The sequence below is a fragment of the Rhinolophus sinicus genome, linkage group LG01 (assembly GCF_036562045.2).
Source record: "Rhinolophus sinicus isolate RSC01 linkage group LG01, ASM3656204v1, whole genome shotgun sequence".
Classification (NCBI taxonomy): domain Eukaryota; kingdom Metazoa; phylum Chordata; class Mammalia; order Chiroptera; family Rhinolophidae; genus Rhinolophus; species Rhinolophus sinicus.
The window spans coordinates 51731122-51754927 of NC_133751.1; the positions used below are offsets into that span (position 1 = coordinate 51731122).

At 38.6% G+C, this 23806-nt stretch overlaps 1 protein-coding gene across 20 annotated transcripts in view; it reads left to right on the forward strand.

Annotated features, from left to right (window-relative positions):
- The window catches only part of LPP (LIM domain containing preferred translocation partner in lipoma), a 650163-nt gene that overhangs the window by 591862 nt on the left and 34495 nt on the right, over positions 1-23806 (forward strand). The gene's annotated exons all lie outside the window — the stretch shown is intronic.

Below are 23806 nucleotides of genomic sequence, written 5' to 3' on the forward strand. Positions count from 1 at the left end.
CATTCCTTCCCACCTCTTACAGAAAGCCACACTCATGGTCCTTGTGTCACAGACCCACGTACCCCTGTGCTCTTCCGCAGAAGCTTTTCATAGATCATTTTACTGTGGATCCAGCTAGGTCCTATTGCCTCTGTCCGCCTTCACACAATCTTAACCATTTTTGTCCAGTGGGCGTCTCCCACTCCCCTCCCAAACCCTATATGCATGCCCTAAACCTTTGGTAATAATGCTTTTCTACAACCACTTAACACTTGCTAGTAGAAGATCCAATTTCATGCATTTCCTTGTTTGGTCTTTAGAAGAACTATGTGAGGTACAAACTTCAGATATCATTGGCTACATGATCCTAATAAGGAAACAGAAGTTCAGAGAGGTAAAGTGAAAACTCCAAGTACACATGGCTAAAAATGGTAGCGTCGACACCTGAATTCCTGTTATCTGAATAGATAATGCTGAGTTTAAAAAGTTCATGCTTGGCCCTTGCATGACCTGACTTTTCACCCCAGCTTTGCTATTGAGTCACCATATGACCCTGGAAAATACCTTAAAGTCTCAGTTTTTTTATAGAAAGGAAAGGGAGGGAGGGAAGGAGGAAAGTAGGGAGGGGAGAGAAAGAGAAAAGAGAGAGAGAGAGAGAGAGAGAGAGAGAGAGAGAGAGAGAGAGAGGAAGAAACTCTTATCCTCCCTGACTCACAAGAATATTTTGAAGATTAAAAGACATGTTAAGAAATTTCAGAAAGTATAAATTGTCTTGTGTAAATGTCAGGGGTATGAGTAAGCTCTGTAAAAATATAATGACTGATATATGCAAAAGAAAGAAATGGACACTTCTTGTGATTTCCACACGTACCAGAAAAACAAAAGCTCTTCAGAATTTTCAGGCATATTTAAGCATCAACACTGCTAGTAAAGAATATAGAATTCATAGAAGCTTTTTAAAACTTATAAGCTGAAAAAATAGAGTATGCACAACCCCTGGAGTCTAAGTATTATTTTAAAACAGCACCCACTCCCAAGGAACACACATACTTCATAAATAGTGAAGAAGGTTGTTTCTTCTAGTGCATTCAGCAAACCCCAGAGGTCTCTCTATATAGACCTATAAAATTCAGAGATGCTAAGTGATATGTTGACCTGTCTTATTATAGTAAGACGCTCAGCATTATGGGTCAAGTTTATTGCAGAGTCCAGGAACTTATTCCGTTTTTGTGGTTATACTGGATTGTTGTTGAACTGACTGTTGCATTGCAAATCAACTATCCTTCGGGATTTAGAAATATCAAAGTGTAAAGATTTTTGTGGAATTTTAAACCTACCTATAGTGTTTTATATTTTATAATGGTGCTCAATAGATTTATGTAAAATTAAATTGAGTAATATTTGCAGCAAGCATCTGTGGCCTTGGATGACAAAAGAATCTGTTTGTGGATGCTGAGATTTCTCTATCATTGTTCTGTTATGCACCCCACAATTCACAAGGGACTACTAGGAAATGGTGCCAGGCAAGAGCTCCATATTCTAATGGATTTTGGTCCAGATCATCAGACTTGGCAATGATGGAGAGGAGGGAGATGAGCAGCATATCCCCAGAGACATGGCAACATCGCTATAGCTTTGAAACCGGTGATAGTACAAAAACTAAAAGCGTCATGGAGTACTATGGATAAGACCATCTAGACATCTATCCAGAAAGCAAAATTAGGGATTAGAGCTCAAGAAGTTCAGGTTCAACATCAGAGGGGAGGAGAGTTCCCAAGTAGTCGTTGTCCCAACAGCTGCTAAAGATTCCTGATTCTTTTAGGACTGAGCAGCCAGACCTCAGCCCAGCCCATCTGCCTGGATGTAAAATGATATTTTTGGTCTGTAGCCAGGCACATTCCCTCTCTGTGCCATCTGACAAGCATACGCTTTCTAAGCAGGGAGCCCAGAGAGCAAGCAGAGAACCCTGTGGGCCTGCCTCCCACCCTACCAACCTCCTCCTTGTGTTAGGTATCCACTGCATAGATGGGCTGGGGACCCAGGGCAGAGAGATCTCTCAGACTTACAGGTATTTCCTCAACTTAATTTTAGAATCATAACATTTGGCTATGGCTTGCCCATGATGACACAATGAGACCAAGGAAGAAAGTGATAAGAACCCAAGTCTTTTGACTCTCACTCTAGCTCGCGCTCTGTGGGAAAGCAGCACCTCCTCACATTGTGATAATGTATCAAGCTACACGGACCTTACTATGCTTCGGAAAGCTGATTCTTGCAGGCCATATGGGCGAAGCATTTCACTGTCTGGATATGCATTATTACCACCTCCCCTCAGAACACTTTAGGAGAGTCTCATAAATATGATGGTACATATGTATCTCTTTGATTTTCATGAGCCGCACTGGATGGAAAGGGGTCATATTTATTCTGAGACATTAGAAGGCACATTACAAAGGATGTTAGATTTTCTACATAGTTCCTTGTGGGGGACAAGCTCTAGTGGGACATCTCCCAGTGTTTACTTATTTGTGTAACTCTCTCTTCTTAAGTACGGGTGGGGCCTGTAACTTGCTTCTAATCAATAGAAGATGCAAAAGGCAGTGGGATGTAACTCCCATAATTACAGCACATTATATCAGAGCCCATCTCAGAATCCCGGAGTGGGAGACTCTTCTTGTAGGCTTTAGGAAGTAAGTGATCGTGTTGGTGGACCCCATGAAACAAGGCCTCTAGGAGCTGTGGGCTAGCTCTAGGACCTAAGGGAGGCCTCCAGCTAACAGCCAACCAATAGCCAGGCCCAGAGTCAGACGGCCAAAAGGAAATGAATTCTGCCAAAACCTGAATATGTTGAGAAAAGGCTTCTTCCCCAGTCTAGTCTCCAGATAAGAATGCCTTTCAGTTAGTACCCTGATTGCAGCCTGTGAGGCTCTTAGTAGTGGACCCAGCAAAGCCATGGACCCTCTGAAACTAAGAGATAATAAACATATGCTGTTTTAAGCCACTACAATTATTAGGCCGCAAGTGAAAGCTAATACCGCACTCTTCAGTATTTTGTAAACAGGTACTGTTTAAAAAAGCCTCACCCAATAAAGGAATCTCCTCTACAGTTTCCAAGTCAGTGATTATATCTTCAGTGATGTGAGCTACCATTTCACAGGGCAGCCCATTTCAATGTTAAACAGGTTTGTATGTTGTCAAGTTGCACTCTCCTGAGGGTAATACTCTCTGCAGAGGCAGCCTAGTTGTGCGGTAGCCTCCCAGGTAGGTTGGTGAGTGATCTTGCCTCTACCGGCCCTGGACTGTCCCAGGTGGCTAAGAGTCCAGAATCATCCTCCTTCATAAAAAAGGACTGGAGAGGAATGCATGGGACAGGTCCATGACACTGTATCTCGTGCGCCCAGTTTTACCACTCTATAGTAGTGTAAACTTTCACCCAGTTAAATAAATTAATAAGTCCTGCTCTCTCCTCTGCATACTTGCCTCAGAGTTGTGGCCATCAAGTGAGATCTCCTCTATGAGAGTGTTTTTGACTGTAAATCAGCAAATGATTGCAAATGACGATTATTAAAATAATTGTCATTTGTCAGTAAGTACCTGTCAAAGCTGGTCCATACTTATGGAGACAGACTCTTCAGGGAAGCTGCCGATGGGAAGATAAGGAGGAGACCAGCCAGTTTGGAATTGCATCACTCATTCTGGATTCCCAATGGTACGTTTCAGGTCTTGCTTCAGGAATTTGTTTTTTGTTTTGTTTGGGGAGAACAAGAAGCCCCTGGAGCCAGTTACCTTGTCATCAAACTTAGCTGGTAATTAGGCTCCAAAGCAAACCTGTGGCAGCAAGACAGAGTTGAAACTTGAATTCCTTTCCGCAGGTGGAGGGCTGGATCCTAGAGGCATTTTATACAGCGTGGCTATTTTTATGCTTCTGCATGCAAGAAGGTTCAAGAGAATCTGGGTAAAGAAATTAGCGTCCTTCTGTCTGCAGGCAAAACTGGTTTGAACATGTTTCTGTGTTCTTGAAGGGCTGTTGGAGCCTTGGCAGTTTTTCTGATGAAAGATTTCACTAAGCAAAATGTCTTCACTTACAAATCCAGCCATGGTACCCTCTCAATCAGCCCCAAATTCATTTATTTTCGTTAGAGATCTTCCTGCAACCATGGACCACGAAGAAGTCCATCTCCAAAAACCCCAGAACTTATGAAGACGTTTAATCTGTCCATTGGAGGATGACCCAGAAAGCACTGTTAATTCTTTACAAAATTTACATATTGTGATTTTCCTCATTTGGAAGAGAAAAATATGTTTACACATGTATTTTTCAGGGTATATTTTATATAGGTTTGTGTTGTACTGTTCACATTATTATTAAAGTAGCACTATTCTTTTGTAATTTTTTTTGCCCACTTTAAGACGAACAAGACCAAAATATTGTCATTAAAAGCAAAATCCTCCACAAAACCCTCCTTTTAAAAACTTAGGTTAAAAAATGTCACTCAGCCAAATGTCTTTTATGTTGGTCCCACAGAAATGTTTCTTACCTTTGGTCTGAATTTTTAGCTCTGTACACACCCTGTTTTCTTGTCAACATGATGATACATGTTCTGGTATCAAGTAGCAGGAACCGATAGAAACATGCTGTTGGTGCTGTATTTTGTATCTGCATCCTTCATCAAACCTAGTTTTTATTCATGGTTTAAGTTTTCATTTTTTGGTTGTTTTTTGTTTGTTTGGGAGTTTTTGTTTCTTATTTTTCGTTTGCTTGTTTTTGTTTTCCTGTCTAGGCATGAGGCCCAAGGCTAATTAATTCCAATGCTAGTGTGAAATGTTTGAGCCTGGTTCCTTGGAGTTCCTCTGGCCAATTATCTCAGTGGTTCAGATGTCATGCAACCAGCCTTCTGGTAGCATGAGCGAAGTCACCTGCTTTCTCATCGTTGATCTAAGACAACTTTTTACCAACAACCATAAAACCTACAATTGAAATTTGAATTTATCTGTTTAATTCCTAAGTTTCCCCCACTAGGTGGTGAGCTCTTGCAATGCAGAGAACTGTTTGTCTTGTTCATTATAACCCCAAGTACCTAGCACTAGGCCTTGCATAATGCTGATGTCCCATAACTGTTAATTTCATACATGAATAAATGTTTCTAGGTTACATTTTTTTCCCGTGGACCAGATAATGCAATCCTAGATCTTGCTGTATCACCTGGGACACTAAGTGAGAGGATTTGAATGATCAGTGAAAATTTACATAGCCAGTTCCCAAATTCCAGATATGAATGAATATTACAATTCATAAAATTAATGAATATTACAATTCATAAAGCTTAACAGAATTCAATTCAGCCTTCCCATTTCACGGATGAGAAATACCCGAGAGGGGCATCACCTTACTGAAAGTCCTGGAAGAGTTTATGGAAGAAGTAACTCCTATCTTGTTCAGTGTATTTTTCTTACTGTCTGTCCTCGTTTTATCGCAGACACATATACCAGTCAGTGGCCTACTTTAGCCCACAAGGAGGTGCATTTCACCCAGAGTTAGATAAAATAATTGTTCATGGGGTCCTGCTCCTACTAGAGAATAAGTGAGGGGCAAGTGAGACAGCTCCAGCAGCCATCAGCAGTGGCAGCAAGAAAGGACGTCCGCTACTGTGAGGAAAAGCTTCATCACTGGGCTAGCAGTGGAGGTATTGTGTGGGCAGGGTGGCTGTAGCCGTTCTTACCTAAGGGGAGAGATGTTCTTAGTAAGACAGCAGTTTTCTTTTCTTTTTTTTTTTCCAGTTTGTTGAGAAATAATCGACATACATCATTATATAAGTTTAAGGCTTGCACCATGATGGTTTGATTTACAAGTACATATATTATGAAATGATACCACAATAGGTTCAGCTGGCATCTGTCTTCTCATATAATATAATAAAAAGAAAAGAAGAAAGGAAAACAGTCTCTTTCTATGAGAACTCTTAGGATTTACTCTCTTAACAACTTTCCTACATATCATACAGCAGTGTTAGCTATCGTCATCATGTTGTACATTACCTCTCTAGTACTTATTTATCGTATTACTGGAAGTTTGTACCTTTTGACTATCTTCCTCCAATTCTCCCTTCTCCCAAGCCCTCACTTCTGGTAACCACACATCTGATCTCTTTTTCTATGAGTGTTGTTTTCGTTTTGTTTTGTGCTGTGTTGTTTTCGAGTCCACATGTAAGTGAGATCACACAGTATTTGTCTCTTTCTGCCTGACTTAACTCACTTAGCATATTGCCTTTTAGGTCCATCCATTTTGTCACAAATGGTAGGATTTCCTCATTTTAAGGGCTGGATAATATTTCATTGTGTACATACAATGGAACTTCTTTATCTATTCATTCATCAATGCATACTTACGTTGTTTCCGTGTCTTGGCTATTGTAAATAATGCTGCAGTGAACCTGTGAGTGCAGCTATCTCTTCAACATTCTGTTTTCATTTTCTTTGGATATATACCCAGAAGGAATTCCTGGATCATATGGCAATTCTACTTTTAATTTTTTGAGGTTTCTCCATACTCTTTTCCATAGTGGCTGTACCAATTTACATTTCCACCAACAGTGTACAAGGGTTCTGATTTCTCTACATCCATGCCAGCATTTGTTATCTCTTGTCTTTTTAATGATGGCTATTCTAACAGGTGTGAGGTGATAACTCATGTGTTTTTAATTTGCATTTCTCTAATGATTTTCAGCATCTTTTCATGTATCTGTTGGTCTTTCCTATATTTTCTTTCGAAGAAATGTCTATTCAGGTCTTTTATTTTTTAAATTGGGTTATTTTTTTTTTTTGCTATTGAGTTATATGAGTTCTTTTTATATTTTGGAGTACTAACCCTTTATCAGATATAAGATATGCAAATGTGTTTTCCCATTTCACAGGTTGTCTTTTCACTTTGTTGATGGTTTCTTTAGCTGTGCAGAAACTCTTTAATTGGATATAGTCCTGTTTCTTTATTTTTTACTTTGTTGCTTATGCTTTAGGTATCGTATCTAAAAATTAATCACCAAGACCCATGTCTAAGTGCTTTGTTCCTATGTTTTCTTCTAAGAGTTTCATGATTTCAGGTCTTATGTTTAAGTCTTTAATCCATTTTGAGTTAATTTTTGTGAATGGTGTAAGATAGGGGTCTAGTTTCATTCTTTTACACTTGAATATCCAATTATCCTGGCACTGTTTATTGAAGAGATTGTATTTTCTCCGTTGAGGAGTCTTGGATCACTTGCCAAATATTAGTTGGCTGTATATGTTAGGGTTTATTTCTGGGCTCTTAATTCTGTTCCATTGGTCTATTTGTCTATTTTTATCCCAGTAACATACCGTTCGGATAACTATAACTTTATAATATAGCTTGAAATCAGAAAATGTGACGTCACCTGCTTTGTTCTTCTTTCTCAGGATTTCTTTGGCTAGTCGTGGTCTTTTGTGATTTCATATAAATTTCAGGATTGTTTTTTCTACTTCCAAAAAAAAAATACTATTGGAATCATGATAGGGATTGCATTGAATCTATAGATAGCTTTTGGTAGTACTGACATTTTAACACTATCATTTCTTCTAATACATAAACATGGATAACTTTCCATTTATTAGTGTGTTTGATTTTTTTTTCCACCATAATCTTGTGGTTTTCAGTGTAGAGATTTTCACCTCCTAAGTATTATATTGTTTTTGATGTTATCGAAAATGGGATCAATTTATTTATTTATTTTTCAGAAATGTTGTTGTTAGCGTAGGTAACAGTTCTTGAATCAAGGGGCCAGCCTTCCACCCAGTCTTCACAGGCAAGGACGATGATTTATGTTGCAAAGAAATCATTATAATTATCTCACGGGTACATCTTCTCCTGTGCATGCCTTTGCATCTTTGATAAGGAAGTAAGGACTTGTTATATATCGTGTGAACACCTGTCTGTCAGAATTTAGAACAAATGCTTTCAGGCAATTTGCTTTTATTTCAGCAAAATTTCGTATATTACTTCTGTCCAAAACTGTAGGGTCATGTTAGGTTTTTCGAAACTTCAGGAAATGTTTATTTTAATTTTCTTTAAAGAAGGGGGAAAATAAAGAAAAATGTATCAAAAGCTTTTACTGCCGAACTACTGTTTTGATTTCTCTTTATATGAGCTTTGGCTTTCCCACATCTTGAGCTTTAAATTCTTTGATGTTGTCCCTTTAAGCATAAAATAAAAGATTCTCTTTAGTCTACAGGCTTGGAGGAAGGCAAATACAAAACATTCATGTGTGTTCATATTTCTATAGCAATAATTGATGCCAGTCTTAGGCTGCCATATTTCCCCTATCCTTATACAATAAGCATTTGGTGTTCTATGACTTTTCTGTTTTGTCAACTTTCCAAACCTGTATGGAGTTCCTTCTTATTGTTTCTGTGTGAGCAACTTGACAAGGGCAGTATCCATGGTCTGATTCCTCACTGTATCCCTGTGGGGCTTATAATTCTGCTTTACACACAGTAGAGGCTCAATGTATGAATGAATGTGTGGATGAATTTTCCAGTTTGATTCCATGACCTGCCTAATTCTATTAGGTGTACCACCTAGGTTTTCATAAGACATTTAATTGGTATATATTTCTTACTGCTTTTTAATACTCTATAAATGGGTTGTGTTACTTTCAGTAGAGCCCAAATGAATAGAAATTGAAATAATTCCACTTACAGAGTTTATCTTTTCAATACCTTTCCACAAAAATGGCATTGGGTCCATGAGACTTGATTCCGGGTTTTACGATCAGCTTAGTTGCCTAACTCTGTGTTCATGTGGCATAGAAATCCTAAACTCTCAGAGCATCACAGGCTTTTAGAGACCCTATCTACATCCTTATCATTTACAGATGAGGAATCTGACATATTTTCATTCTTTATAGGTAGTGACTGAATTAGGAATTTGCACTATCCTTATCAAAATACTATGTGTATAGTCATATTTTTTCAATAAAAATATAGTATCCCTGTTTTGTGCTATTCCTAGACTGACTGGTTCTAGAGGTAGAGAGGAGCTGAGAAGTAATCTGGACTACCTGCTTAATTTCCAGCATTGCTATTCTTACTGATAAGCAAGAAAGACCTCTGTTCTTTGTGCTTATAGCTAAATTGGGTTGCTTTGGGGCAGGGAAAAGGAGAAAAATAGTTGCCCTCACAGCCAATTGAGAAATGCAGTCTCTTCTGTTGCCCTTGTTTGAATTGTTTGATCCATCTTGAAATTGCCCCTATTTCAAGTTTGACGGCCAGGGACTAAATATTAAGACCATTGTTTGTTTCTTCTGTGCCAGCAGTCTTGCTTTTCAGAATCTTTTTCATATTTGAGGTCTTTCTAAATATTGCCATTACTTAGAGAAAAAATACGCTTTACAAGAATGAGTTGGGAACCATAAAGGGATCATTGCTCAAGTATCAAGAAAGGGAAATAGAATGATAATGAAATGAGAGGCTTGCCTTGGTTTGATAAGATCTGGGTCTGAATCCTTTTCGATTTGTGATTTGAGGAGAGTCAGGAACTCTGTACCTTGTCTTCCTATCTATCTTGTTAGGGAAAGCGTGGAACAATTTTGGACCAGAGATTAATCTATGCAAACTCTTATTAAAAACTATTGTTAGTGGTTCCTCTTCCAAGTCCTGTATGGTCAGGTAGCTTCCAATAAATAATCTCAAATAATGACCAGTATTTATTTAGCAGTTTATGGCTTATAATATACTTGATTATTTTATCATTATCTTATGGCTAATTGTATTTAATATTGTTCTAGTATTAAAATATATGTTCTATTTACTTTAGTGTCCTAACATGCTATTGGATGCATTGTGATCTACATTCTACAGATGAAAAAAAAAGAGAGATTCCAGGAGGATAATGAGCTTTGTGACAGAAATTTGCTTCTAAATAATAAGAGAGATTTAAACCCATATTTTGGAACTCCTAAACCCATGTCCTTCCCTACGGCTGAGGTGGTCCTAAACATGTGATGTAATCAGAGTCCAATAGAAAGGCCTGGCCTGTCCAGCCCTGAGCCCCTCACTGTATCATCTTGCTCTCAGAATTCACTAAAAATGAGCTTGGCTCCGTGAACATGTACGACCTTAGGTAACAAGCAGGACCATTTCACACAAGTGGTTTTTATTTTCCCTTTGCAAATCTGAAATGCAACTTCTTATAAGACTTCGGAAGTTAAAACTGGGGATAAGAGTCATGATTTGCAGTGGTATCTCCCACACTTCTTTCTTCTCACAACTTGATAAGAATCACCAAAGAGGATTTCTTCCTTTGCCTAAAATTCTCTAGGAAAGAGAGAAGCCTGACTGTACCTACAAACAGGGAATGGCATTTGGACTACACAAAGCTGCTTTAAACTCTGATATTGGCGGACAGTCTGGTGTATAAATAGGGAAACGATTTTATTGGTGCTTTTAATAGAGTCTTATCTAAATATCTAAAAGCACTCTGCAAGTGTCAGTTGTTAGTCTAGGTTAGATTTCAAGGCCAACAGCTCCCTTATGAGGTCAACAAGGATAAGTGATGTTTATTCTATAGTTAGAGCCCCCAAGGCTCCAACAAACATTTTGCACATCACTTCTAGGACTAGCAATAAATGTGGTAATCATTGAAAAGCCTGGGCTAACACATCTCTAAAAGGGTTATTTATTTGAGTAAACAGCAAAAAGTGGGGTGTGTGGCGGGGAGCCATGGGATTGAATCAGACAGGTCTGATTATAAAACCCAGCTTTACCACTAAAATGTTATACACCTAATGAGGATAAGTATTTTACTTTTCTGAACTTTGGTTTTACTATCCACAAATAGTAAATGATAAATCACGCTTTACAGGTAAAATATGAGAAAAACGTACCAAGCAAGTTAATTTAGGGTACTTGGTATTATTCCAGTCCTAGTTCCTAGAGCACTCAGAGACATAAAGATTTATCTATCACTAGACAGAGGTACTTTTTCCACGTCCCATGTTTTCCTATTCCCTCATATTCTAAGAAACATAAGATTTCCTTCTAACTTTACCCAGCTTTTGGTGGTGGGGGGTGGGGTTTCGTAGGGAGGCACGTTCAGATCTTTACCATACCTCTTGCCTATTTGGGAATCAGTATCTCTGAATTCAAGGGATAGTTGGGGTCACTGGAGGCTGTGTTTTACCTACATGCAACGACGTCTTCCTCTCTGGCCTAGAGGGTCAGATATTGAAAATGGAGAAGAAAGCCATATTGTTATTCCCATGGCCAGGAGAAGAGATTATGCTACCCCTTATAACAGTGAATCCCTGCATTTGTGGAGTGCTCGACTTGGGCTTCCATTGTCATTTAGTTCTCTCAACCCCACAAAGGAACACTATTGTCTCATTTTACAGGTGAGGAAACTATAGTGAGGTGACTCACCCATGGTATGAAATTGCATGAGCCAGTGCTAGTGTCCCAGCCCGTTCCCAAAGTCAGTAGCCTCCTTTTCCACCAACTGCCTTGGTTCTGACTCCCAGAGGCCTCCTGTAAACTCAGGCTCAGTGTACTAAAAGTAGAGTGATATGATATGGCAAGCATCCAGACCATTTAGGAAAATGCTACTTTGTTTGGGACTTGCTTTTCTTCCTCTCAGGTCCTATCACAGGGGTTGCTTGGGCTGTGGTGTAGTCAGACTGTCCCTGACCTTTCAGGAGAATTTGGAGAGCACCAGGGCTGTGGTTATACTGTAGGTTCTTCATTAAAACCGGCCTAGCGATGACATGTGTGTGAATCACAACCTTTGTGGATTCTTTGTGTCAGCCACGTGGAAGACACATTAGAAAAACAAGCTCTATAATTTGTACCTCTATGCTTTTAGGATTCTTGGTGACAGTGCTTAGTAAAGTTGATGTCTGGAGACGGGCTAACTTTAAGGCATTCCTCAAGACTATGGGCATGTGGTACAGTGACAAAACCTCATCCCGGAAGCTTAGAAAACTAGTTTCTAGTCCTGCCTCTTCTGGTAAAATCACCTGCCCTTTCTGGATATGTTTTCTCCAACTACCCAATTATGTCTTGGACAAGATGGTTTCAAATATCCCTTCCTCCTCTGAAATTGTTCTTTAACTTTTCTGTGTAAGGAGTTGATTGAAAGAGCTGCAGATCTCATTATGAAAACAAAGATTAAATTATGAATAGGAGCTATTTAAGGCAGCAAAGAAATAGAGCATCACTTTCTAATGATGTCTGTCCTTAAAAAAAGAAAAAGCACAATTTTAGCTTGTTTGCACTTCGAAAATTAAACCCTTGCCTAGCTGGGTCATTCGCTATGTTCAATGAGCTATAGAATTCATGTTTTTCCTATTTTTCTTTATTTACTTACATGTTTACATATTGTATATTAGTATATTATAAGAATATATTTATAATATCACTTGTTAAAATTCTTTATTTTCTTCTTGCCTTTTTCTCATTTTTAATTGAGGTATAATTTAGATGCAGTGAAATATTCAGATCATGAATGTATCTGGTGGTAGTCTCTAAACTGTTTTTGTGGTTTTTTTTTTCATTTAACATGCAGGTTTTTGAGATTCATTCTTTCACCCATGCCATTGTATCAGCGATCTATTCCTTTTTGTTATTGAGCAGTATACCCTTGCCTGAAAGTCCCAATTCATTTATCCATTCTCCTCTTTTTTTTTTTTTTAATTGATCATGAGTTTATATAAGTAGAAAACATGTGGATATAAGTATTCAATCTTTGGGTCAAATCCATCTTCTGTTCAGTCCCAGGAGCCTCAGGTATTTGTCATGGGGCCCTGACACCAACCTGGACTATTGGACATATACCTTTGCTTCTTGTAGTCACCATTTATTCCTGTATCGTTTCCACTAGTGTCGAGAGGGAGTGGGAGGAACACTGTCCTGAGAGACAAGAAACCTGGGTTCTAAGAGCTCTGCCGCACTTAGCAACATAACTGGCCACTTTATCAGCAGACCTCAATTTCTTCATTGGTAAAATGTTCTGGTTGGACTGGATAATCCCTCACCTCTTTCACTGCAGACATTTTATGGTCCTTTGAAAAGCCTTCTGGCCTCTGGACTCCTTATTCTTCTCAGTTAATCTTGGAATTTCACTCTTTTGCATCTCTGTGGTAAAGTATCCAAAGCATCAGATTATTCCAGAAAATATCTCTGGTACCTCTTTCTCTCCCAAGCCCCACACTTCCCTTTTCTAGGCTTGGAGCGTAGAGAAGAAATGTTGTCTAACAAGCTTGCTACAAGAAAGATTTCCCTAAAAAGTGTTGAGTCTTAAACTTTCACCTGTTTGTTAGGTTCCTAGAATACTCTTAATTTGCAAAGCTAATTAGAGATATCATACTTTATCATACTTTTTATCATACTTCAAAACTACATTATGGATTTGTTCTTTCTGTCTCCCTCCCATGTTTAATCATTGTCTCTGGTGATAGCTTCTAAACTACTGACTTAAGTTCCTTCCTCCTGATTTGTAGTAGTAGTTGTGTGATCTGAGTCTAAGCACCAGGTAGTCAAAATATTGGCCCACCTATATCTCAGCTAATCCTGGGCTAATACTATTCATTTGGCTATGTCTATTTTACTTTAGCATTCAACTTATTAATACCTCGTTTCCTTGTCTTCATAATTCTTATGGGAAGGGTCCTTTGAAATATGATCCTTTTCTCTACAGGAAATGCTTTCTATGAATTCTATCCTATCCTATCCTATCCTATCCTATCCTATCCTATCCTATCCTATCCTATTCTATTCTGCAAACTTTGCTTCACTTTAAAGAACAGTATCTGTTTCTAGCATGAAATAAACTGGAGGGAGTTGAATGATGAAGGAGGATCTTTTTCCAGCTTCTTTTAAGTCAATGATATAATTATTTTGTATACCACAGGAGCTTACAGGTTAGTATATATACCCACATATAGTGGAAAATTCCATCTCTAAGCAAAAATGGATCTGAGAACTGTCTTTCATTTTTATTATCCATCTCCTTGGATATATTCTTTTGCAGCACAGTGGGCAGGAAAAAGCATGGACTTGAAGAATCAGAAAGGCTAATTTTTTTTTTTTTTTTTTTTAATCTTGGCCCAGCTACATTCCAATTGAACAACTTTGGAAAATCACTTAACCTGTGTTCTTCTCTGTAAATTGGGAATAATAATATCTATTGTTCAAGGTTGTTTTGAGGATCTTCGATACTACATATAAAATTCATGACACATAAGGTATACACCCAATAAAGGTGGTAATGCAATTACTTTGGAGATGTCATTTCCACTACATCTCTTATATAACATCAAAAGTAAAGCACAAAGTTGCAAACTCTAACTTTGGAACTTCTAAACTGAAGTGTAAAGCTTCATTTTCACACTCAAATCTTCTGAGATTTCACTATCGCCTTATATCTCACCAAATTGTGATTAGGTCCAGAAAATTATGTTTGCAAGATCTGTTGCATCCTATTTTCCAATGAAGGACCCAGAGGGGCATAATCAGAATGTTTATTAAGTGGTCACACTCTGCTGCATTGTAGAGATAAGACCTCTGTATGGGGAGATGTGTCTCCTGATTCTGTATCTGAGGCTCAGACAGCCTCAGGATCTGGAAATCACACCCCTTCACTAGAAAGTGTAGGGTAGGGGAGGATGGTAAATAGCTTAAGAGCGATTAACTAACTCAGTCAGTAGGGGGAGGATTAGTGAGCTACCAAAACAATCCATACTGTGGTAGCTGGAGTCCTGTCTTGTGGTAACTGGAGTGTCTATGATTTGTTCTTGATTGAACATGAGTGCGTGAGAAGCATATCTAAGCAGGTGTCCCAACCAACTTCCTTCATAGCTTGCTTCTGGTGAATGTGCCTTGATAAGGAGAACACTGTTAATGGGATGGCAGGTTCTGGAACTCAGAACACTGATGTGGAATTGGAATTTCTTACATCTGTTATTTGGGCCAAAGATTGACTCTGTGATCATGGAGCAAGTTGATTCACTCCCAAGGTAGTGATCATATCTACAATGGGTGGAGAGCTCATCCAAAAAAGATGCTACATGACTATGAAGTGTTTGTTATTGTTGCTTACCTCAGATAAGGAAAACAGTTATAACTGATGCCAATAGTCCTAGGCTATTCCCTTTGTCTTCTAAACCCAGCTTTACTCTATGGATTCTAGTCTCAGCTAAACCCCATGAGGAGACTCACACTGTTTACCTCAACAAAAATCAGCTTAAAGGCTTTTTTTTGCATCTGTGCTTTTAGTCACTCATTAGTCAAGGAACACTTAACTGAATACCTACCATTTTGTACTGGACACTGTGCTAGGGAAAGCAAAAGATGGGTGAGACATGACTGCTATCTCAAGGAGCTCAGAATAGGGCAGGAGAGACAAACATGTACATAAAATCAGAACACAGTATGAAAATGCCACAGGAGTATACCTACAAACATTTTATGCATGAAGAATGAAGTAGCAACCAGTTTTGCGTAAGAGAAACTAACTTGGAAGATGTCAGAGGGCACATATGATGGGCATCTGGAGCATTCCAGTCAGAGATGAAGTGGACAGAGTAATGTGAAGAGAGGTGCCAAGGGGGAGAAGCGTAGGATATGTTCAAGAGAATGCAATCAATCTGATTTGGCTGGAGTGTAGGGTACAGAAAAGGAATGGTTGCGTGTTCGGCAGAGTCAAAGTTGTGCAAGGTCTTACAGTGTTGCCAAGGATTTGGATTTCTCCTATAGGCACAGAGGAATCTTTTTATGGTTTCTAGGCAAGGGAGAGCTACGGTACTGTCTGTGCTTTGGAAGCGTGCTCTGACAGGGTAGCAGAGGTGATCGACTACAGTAGGGAAGAGGTCACACACTGGCTGCTCTCAGACCAGATACATAAAGGTGTATTTTGTTTGATATTCAAAACATTTTTAAGTTTTGTGGTTTTTTGTTTGTCTTGTTCATTTGTTGCTTTCAGTTTTATATCCCACATACGAGTGACAGAAGGAGATTTGACTTTGGGTGGTGAACGCACAATGCAGCATATAGATGATATATTATAGAATTGTATACTTGAAACCTATGTAATTTTATTAGCCAATGTCACCCCAGCACATTTAATTAAAAAATAAAATAAATTTAAAATTATTTTTATTTTTTAAACTGGTTGTAAACTTTTAAAATTGGGGAGAATTCACATAAAAATTCTAGATTTCCAACTTCTGCTAAAAATAGACTGGAGCAGTACCTTACACCTTTGGTTCGGGCGTGCATTCTGCCATTTGCCACTATGCACCCCACTGTTTATTACTTATGCACAAAGGATGTTATTCATGGATGCTACCTTTCTAGATCATGTATATGGGTATGAGACCTCTGGACTAGAGCAAACCTGGTGTCAGAAAGAATGTTAATGAATGATGTCACAGTTGTACTGCCGGAAATTATGAAAACCTTAACTAGGGTACAAGCTATAGGGATGGCAAGAAGGACAAAAAATGAACCTACTGATTGCTTGCTGTGTACAGAATGAGAGAGATGGAGAACTCAACGAAGACTCTGGGGTTTTTATTTTGCATGATAAGTGAGTAGGATTCCCATACATGCAGAAATACTGTAAAAAGAGAAGGCTTTGGAAAGATGGCAGTGCATTAAGTGTAGCCCTTTGTAGTTCAAGGCTTTGGGAAGTATTGATAACACTGTTGAAAATGTACTTTAGGTCAGTAGCCAGTTGGTTAGAAAGCACTGTGCTAAAGGATGAAAACTTATCTTTATGATCCAGGCAGTCATACTTTTTTTCATTGTCTGTCTCATACACTTTATCTTATACTCTAATATGTTATCAGACAAACATGTATATGAAACCAGAACACAGTGTAAAAATGCCCCAAGAGTATATCTGTTCTTGAAATTAAGAAAACGAGTAAGGAAATGGGGTGGGGGGGGTTCATGAAATGCCTTTTAACTGTGAGTGATATTTTACAGTGGGAACAGCAGAAGCAGTCGTTAGTTCAGTTGATGTGAAATGAATTGGGTCATGTTAAAGGTCAGATTTTAAAATGAGTTATAGTCATTAGGTAGAATTTCTTAGAGGAAAGAAAAGTGAGTACAAAACACAAAACAGGCCAGGACTAAGATAAGAAAAGTGAAGCTTCTGGGGACCAAACTGAAGGAGATTCTCAGGCACTTACAGGAACCTGAAAGTGGGCACATCCTTAAATTTTGCTCACCAGGCTCCTCACGTACCTCACCCTAGTCCCAGCCCTGATATGGTGTTTTTGCATACAAAAAAATCATAAATGTTAATGATCATAAATAATAAATTATTATTTTCCATCCTGTGAGATTCCAAGGGCTTGATTACAATTCATCATTTGAGATTTATAATCTTATCTAATTCTTGCGTATATCCTCACCATGGGGTGATACAGGCAGAACAAGCTCTGGGTTGAGACTTGCGGATACCATCAAATCCTCATGCCTTGTCTCATGAGTTTCCACATGGGGCTGAGGTGCCTGGAATATCACTGAAATATCCAGTAGGCAATTGCTTGATAGCTGTTTATACCGACATTCTGCACAAACGGATTACCCTCTGGAGTAGCATCTACTGATATTGATGTAGTTAGTACTCATGGATTTTACAGGGACAGTCAACTAGCAGATCAGCATGCCAAGTTGGCGGAAGGAAGTTTTTGTGTTCGTTTTAGTGTTAGGGCTGGATTATTTGTTTATTTACTTTAACAGTTTTATTGAAGTTTACTTGAGATACAAAGAATTGCATATATTTAATGTGTACAATTCAATGAGTTTGGACCTGTGCTAACACCCACGACACCGGCACTGCAATCAAGATGATAGACATGTCCAACAACTCTCAGAGTTTCCATGTGTCCTTTTGTTTTCATTCAGTTTAGTTTTGTTTTGTGGTAAGAACACTTTACATGAGATCTGCCCTCTTAAGAAATTTCAAAGCGCACAATACCATATTGTTAACTATAGGAATTATGTTGTATAGTAGATCTCTAGAAATTACTCATCTAGCATAACTGAAGCTTTACACCCATTGAGTAACAATACTCCCCATTTCTCTCTCCCCTGCACTCCTGGCAACCACTATTGTATTCTCTGTTTCTATGAATTTGACTATTTTTGATATCTTATGTAAGTGGAATCATGAAATATTTGTCCTTCTCTGACTGACTTATTTCACTTAGCATAATGTCTTCCAAGTCATCCATGTTGTTGTGAATAGCAGGATTGCCTTCTTTTTTAAGACTAAATTGTATTCCATTATATGTATACAACACATTCTCTTTATTCATTCATCTGTCAGTGGACACATGGGTTGTTTCCATATCGTGGCTATTGTGATTACTGCTGAAATAAACATGGAAGAGCAGATGTCTCTTTGAGATCCTGATTTAAATTCAGAATCTCTTCCTTATGGCATGTCTCATGCAGTCATAGAGAATGCAAGACCTGAAATGGACCTTAAGTATCATTTACTCCTACCTCTTTGTTACATAAATAAGAAAACGGAGGCTCAGAGAAGGGGGTAACTGGACTTGAATCATGAAGCAAGTATTTAAGTTATGATTAGGTTCAGATGGAATGACAGAAGACTGTAATAATGATGAAATAAGACAATGTTAATTTCTGTCTCACTGAAGGAAACAGGTGATCCAGGACAATGGTGGGCAAGGACTCAGTCTCCTACTGTGTTCCTGTGCCATGTTCAGCATATGGCTTGTATTGAGGGGTCCAACATGGCTGCTCCTTCATTCCAGTATACTGAGGACACACCCCATCCCTCTGAGGGCACATCCATTCTACCTTGAACTCTGATCAGAACTCAGTCTCATGGCCAAACTTGGCTGCAGGGAAGGTGAAAAACTGTGATATTTATTCTGGGCATCCATCGACCTAGCTAGAATTTGGAGGTTATAAAAAAGAAGGGAAGAACAGCTATAGGGAAACAACTATCAAGGCATACCACAGCAAATTACTAACATTTCCAGAACTCGTATTGTTTCCTGACTCCCAATTGAATGCTCTTTTTACTACACCATAGATTTTTTTCATAGAGATGTGATCTTTAATTAAAGCCTATAAGACCACTTTGAATATGTACAAATTCATCATTTTATATGCCTATACTAGATGCAGTGTTTCTTCTTTGCTTACAAAATGATTTGTATTTGTTAATCTCTAGATAGAAGTCAGGCAGATCCATGTTTAATTCTCATGTGTCAATTTGTGACTTTGTTCTCTAAAATAGTGATAATGTTATCACCCACAAATTCTTTTAAGAATTGAATAGGACAATATCTATGAAATGGCCTAGATCAGCACTTAATACCCAATAGATATCTAATGCCACAAATGTCAGTTGTTGTCTCCTTTCTCCTTCTTTCCTTGGGTTTCCTCCAACCCTAAGATGAACTAGGTTTCCAGAAAGTAATTTAAAGGAGTTTATATACTTCACAAAGCTGTTCTCCAGATGTTTAGATGCACAGTGTGTTCTTTTTCGCTTTATAAAAATTCAAATTCCAGCCAGTCTTGAATCAATCTGGAAGCTCTGGTATAATCATAGACCTTTTTTAAAGTTATGGATGCCTGAACACCAGCCCCACAGATTATGATTAAATTGGTCGTGGGGTGACCCAGTAATCTTTAGTTTTTACAGCTGTCTAATGAGTCTGATGTGCTATTATGCTGTAGGAATATCAATATGGTTGGTGTATTGGAGCAGAAACATGGAGGCTAAGAGGCCAGTTAGGAGGCTACTGTGACTTCCTAAGTGAGAAACAATGAAATAATATGGTGAAGATAAAGAATAATAGATGGAATTAAAATATTTAGTGGGCTGTGACACAGAAAAGGCAATAACCTTGTCCTTAGAGGGCAGTAGGGCAATGAGGTAGAAGGTATTTAAATCAAAATAATAAAGACTGCTCTAACAATTAGACCTCCCAGTAGAATGCACACCTTCCGAGTGAGTCTACTATGACTAGACATGAGGCAAGCAGTTCCAGGGGTTTCACAGGCACTGATTGACTGGGGATGTTACAGAGAGAATTTATCCTCAGACTGAGTGGGCCTGATGGTCTTTGGTCCTTAAGGTTATCCTCGCCCTGATGTTTCTCCATGATTCTGTGCAAAATTCTAGCTCCTTAATTTCTTTATACAATTAAATAGATAAGTTGCTTCTTTACTCAATGCCCACATGAAAAGAAAGCTGTTGACTTTTTACATGCAGAGATCTTAAGAATTAATACTGAATACTTTTGAAGAAAAAGGAGTCTATACATATATTTCTATATCAATTTGTTCTATTATTAGGAATAAACAGCAGCTTGTGGAATTTGAAAACCGCATTATCCCCTATATGGAGGAAGATCTATCTTGTAATCATATGGTTTGGGCATCATTGTTGCCTGAAATACACCAGCTAAATAAACCTAACAAGCTTCATGAAGTTATAGCACATTAATTTTATGTGGCTATGTAAAAAAGTTAATGTCCATTCATTCATTAATTCAAGCATTTATTCAACAAACAGTCTCTTTCATATGTCACTTATCCTCTTCTGTGCTGGAAAAATGTTTGTTTGTTTTGTTTTGTTTTAATTTCTAGTCTTTGAAGATCTCATAATCAAATATGGAAGCTGTGCCTATGCTTCAATTACTATGGCTGCATGCCTAACCACTCAAAAACTTAGTGGCTATAAAGAATAATCATTATTTATTATCTCTTACAATTTGGTGAGTCAGGAATTTGATAGCATCTCAACTGAGCAATTCTGGCTTGGGGTTTCTCATGAGACTTTGAGTCTGAGGTCTCTCATAGGCTTCTTATGTGTAGGCTTCTCTGGTGCCTGGGCTAGGAATACTTAATAGCTGTTCTGGAACAACCGGCATTCTTTAGGCATCTCCCACTTTCTGCATGTAGTCTCTCCAACATGGCAGCTTCAGGATAACTCAACTTCTGAAATGGCAACTCAGGTCTTCGAAGGTATGTGTCTCAAGAAAACCATATTACATTTTATGAGTAGCATCAGGAGTCACTTAACATCACCTCTGCCACATTCCATTGGCCAGGCAGTTACAGATGTCCTCCCAGGCCCAAGCTCTCCCTGGTGCACTGTCAGGATCACACTGAAAGAAGAGTATGTGGGATGGGATATGTGTTGATGTCGCCATCTTTGGAAAGTGCATTTTATCACAGCATTTCCTATGGCATATAAATGGTAACACTATGCACAGGGTCCCTGCTGTAATGAAGGTATAAGCAGTGTTGTGAAAGAATAGAGGAGTAGGGAAATGATTAATAAAGGAGGTAATATTCACATGCCCTGGGCCTCACAAGTCGAGCCATCTAAGTTGTTTAGAAAAGTGTTCAAGGTTGAGGCCTGCAAGAATAAGTGTGAAGTGTTAAAATGTTTGGGTTGACAGGAATGAAAACTGTGTTGGAGGAATGATGGGATAGCTGCCCAGAAAGGGGAAATAAGACAATATCCTGAAGAACCTTGAGTGTGAAGTTAAATAGTTCGGCATTGGGGAGCAGTCCCTGGCTTTAGAGCACAGGCATATAAAATGGTCCTCCTGAGTAATCTCTTCCATCTACATTCTTTCTGTCTTTGATAGTAAACATATCATCTCTGTGAAAGTTTGCCTCCTAGCTTAAACTGAACACAGACTCTAAATCATCAAATCGCTTTAGATTTTTTTTTTAACCCACCATAAACAACACTAGGATGGCATGCATTTGAACAAACCAAAAGTAATTTCACTCTTCTAATTTTCAGAGCTTTTGGCTAGATGCAGAGTGAGAAATTCATACCTTTTTCAAGTAGTGTGGGTTCTTTTTTCCCAATTTCTCTCATCCATCTGGTTCTCTGGAGGTCTTGGAATCCAGGAAAGTGTTAGTTCACTGTTGAAATCCAAAAAAGACTGCTAAACTGTGACAAAAAATTTGCATTCCAGAGACACTGAAAAAGTTAGTCCAACTTCCCTCCTGCAGCAGTAAAGAGAAAACATCTGGATTTTCTGTCCCCTTTGTCTTTCAGCAGTTACAGGATGGAAAACCCCCTTGTCTGTGCCTTTCATACCTACTTAATGTAAACCACTATTGGCGCGGTGGGGGTGGTGAGAGGAACCAAAACATGCAATTATTTTATTTCAAGTGTCAGAAAATATTACGGCCAAGACCCCGTTGAAGGGAAGCAAGTCACTTCTCTGACTTCAGAAGTTGACATTCTCGGGAATGGGTTCCAGAGCCAGGTGTTTGACATACACATTTACAGTGCTGTGCTCAGAAAGGAACTACACAGTTGCAGCCATGATGTTGGCATTTCTTTGTGGCCTTTCTAAGCTTTGGTGCTGTCTTTTGTCTTCCACTGGCAGAAGTATAATTAGAAGGGTTTGTTTTCAACAGAAGCCAAATCTGTTCATCTCTAGAGAATTGAAGTTAGCTCATGGCCCTCTGGCTGTTCTCTTTGCCACTCCCAGGAGTTAGAGGCTTAAAGTTTTCCCTTTATTTTGAAAGAGGATCCAGTTTGTTTCAAACAAGCTTTTCTATCATCCCCAGGAGTATAAGGAGAGACCTTCTGTGACCCTAGTTGTTTGGCTCAGACCACTTTTGTGGCTTGCTACAATTTAGGAAGTAATTGCAATTCATAAAGCCAGGTAGAAATAAACATCTTGGCAGACCTGAGTTTCAGGCAGTTCGGAAGGGAACTGACATGTGAGCAGAATGGTATTGGGGATATTTCTAGTCTCTGCTTGCAGCTCTTGATTCTAATGGATGATTCACAATGGACTTAATTGTGATCTGAAATGTACAGGCAGGCAGTCATTGCTATGTACACACGTAGCTGAAAACATCATTGCTTAAATCCCGATTTTAGATTTTGCCCTGGATGGGTCAATTACCCATAGTAGACAAATATTAAAGTTAAAAGAGCATTCTCCTACTTACTATGTTGTGTGATTAACTTCTGATCATTTATATCCTTAGCAAAATGTATAGCACTATTTTATATATATATATATATATATATATATATATGCATACATACAAATACACAAACACTCTTGCTGAGATAGAAGAACCTGAGAGTTGGAAGAGACCTTAGATGTTAGGTAGTTTAATGTCATTAACATTTTTCATTCAACAAATCCTTATTAAGTGCCTGTTATGTGTTAAACCCTGCTCCGGAGGCTGGGAATGCAGTAGTGTCTCAAACAGACTGTGGCGAGATAAGCAATAAACATGTCAGCAACTGAATGCATAAGGTGATATCAGATAGAGATAAGGACTGTGAAGAAAATAACAGGGTAATGAGATAGAGTCTGGCTCAGGAGAGGGGTCTGCTTAAATACAGTGGTGACAGAAAGCCATCTGAGGATGGTGATGAAATTTAGGGGATGTGTATGGGAGTAGGTGCTATTGGATAACTCTTTGGACCATTCATTCCCAGTCACTCATTCATTTACTTTATAAATTATTTATTGAACTCCACATGCCAGACATTGTTGAGTGAACTAGGGGTGAAGCAGTGAACAAGACAAAGAGCCCTGCCCTGTTGAAACTTCTGTTCAGTCCTAAAATCAATCACAGAGCTTCAAGAGACCAAGATACTTACTAACTTAAGTCTCTTATTGCATAGGTGAAGGAATTGAGGCCCAGAAAAGCAAAAGCTTTTCACAGGCATCACTGCCAACTGCTTGTCTTCACAAGATGAGAGCACCGCCCTTGGCTTAAAGTCATTTGTTCTGTCACTATACCATGCAAGGTCTCCATAAACATCTATGTCAAC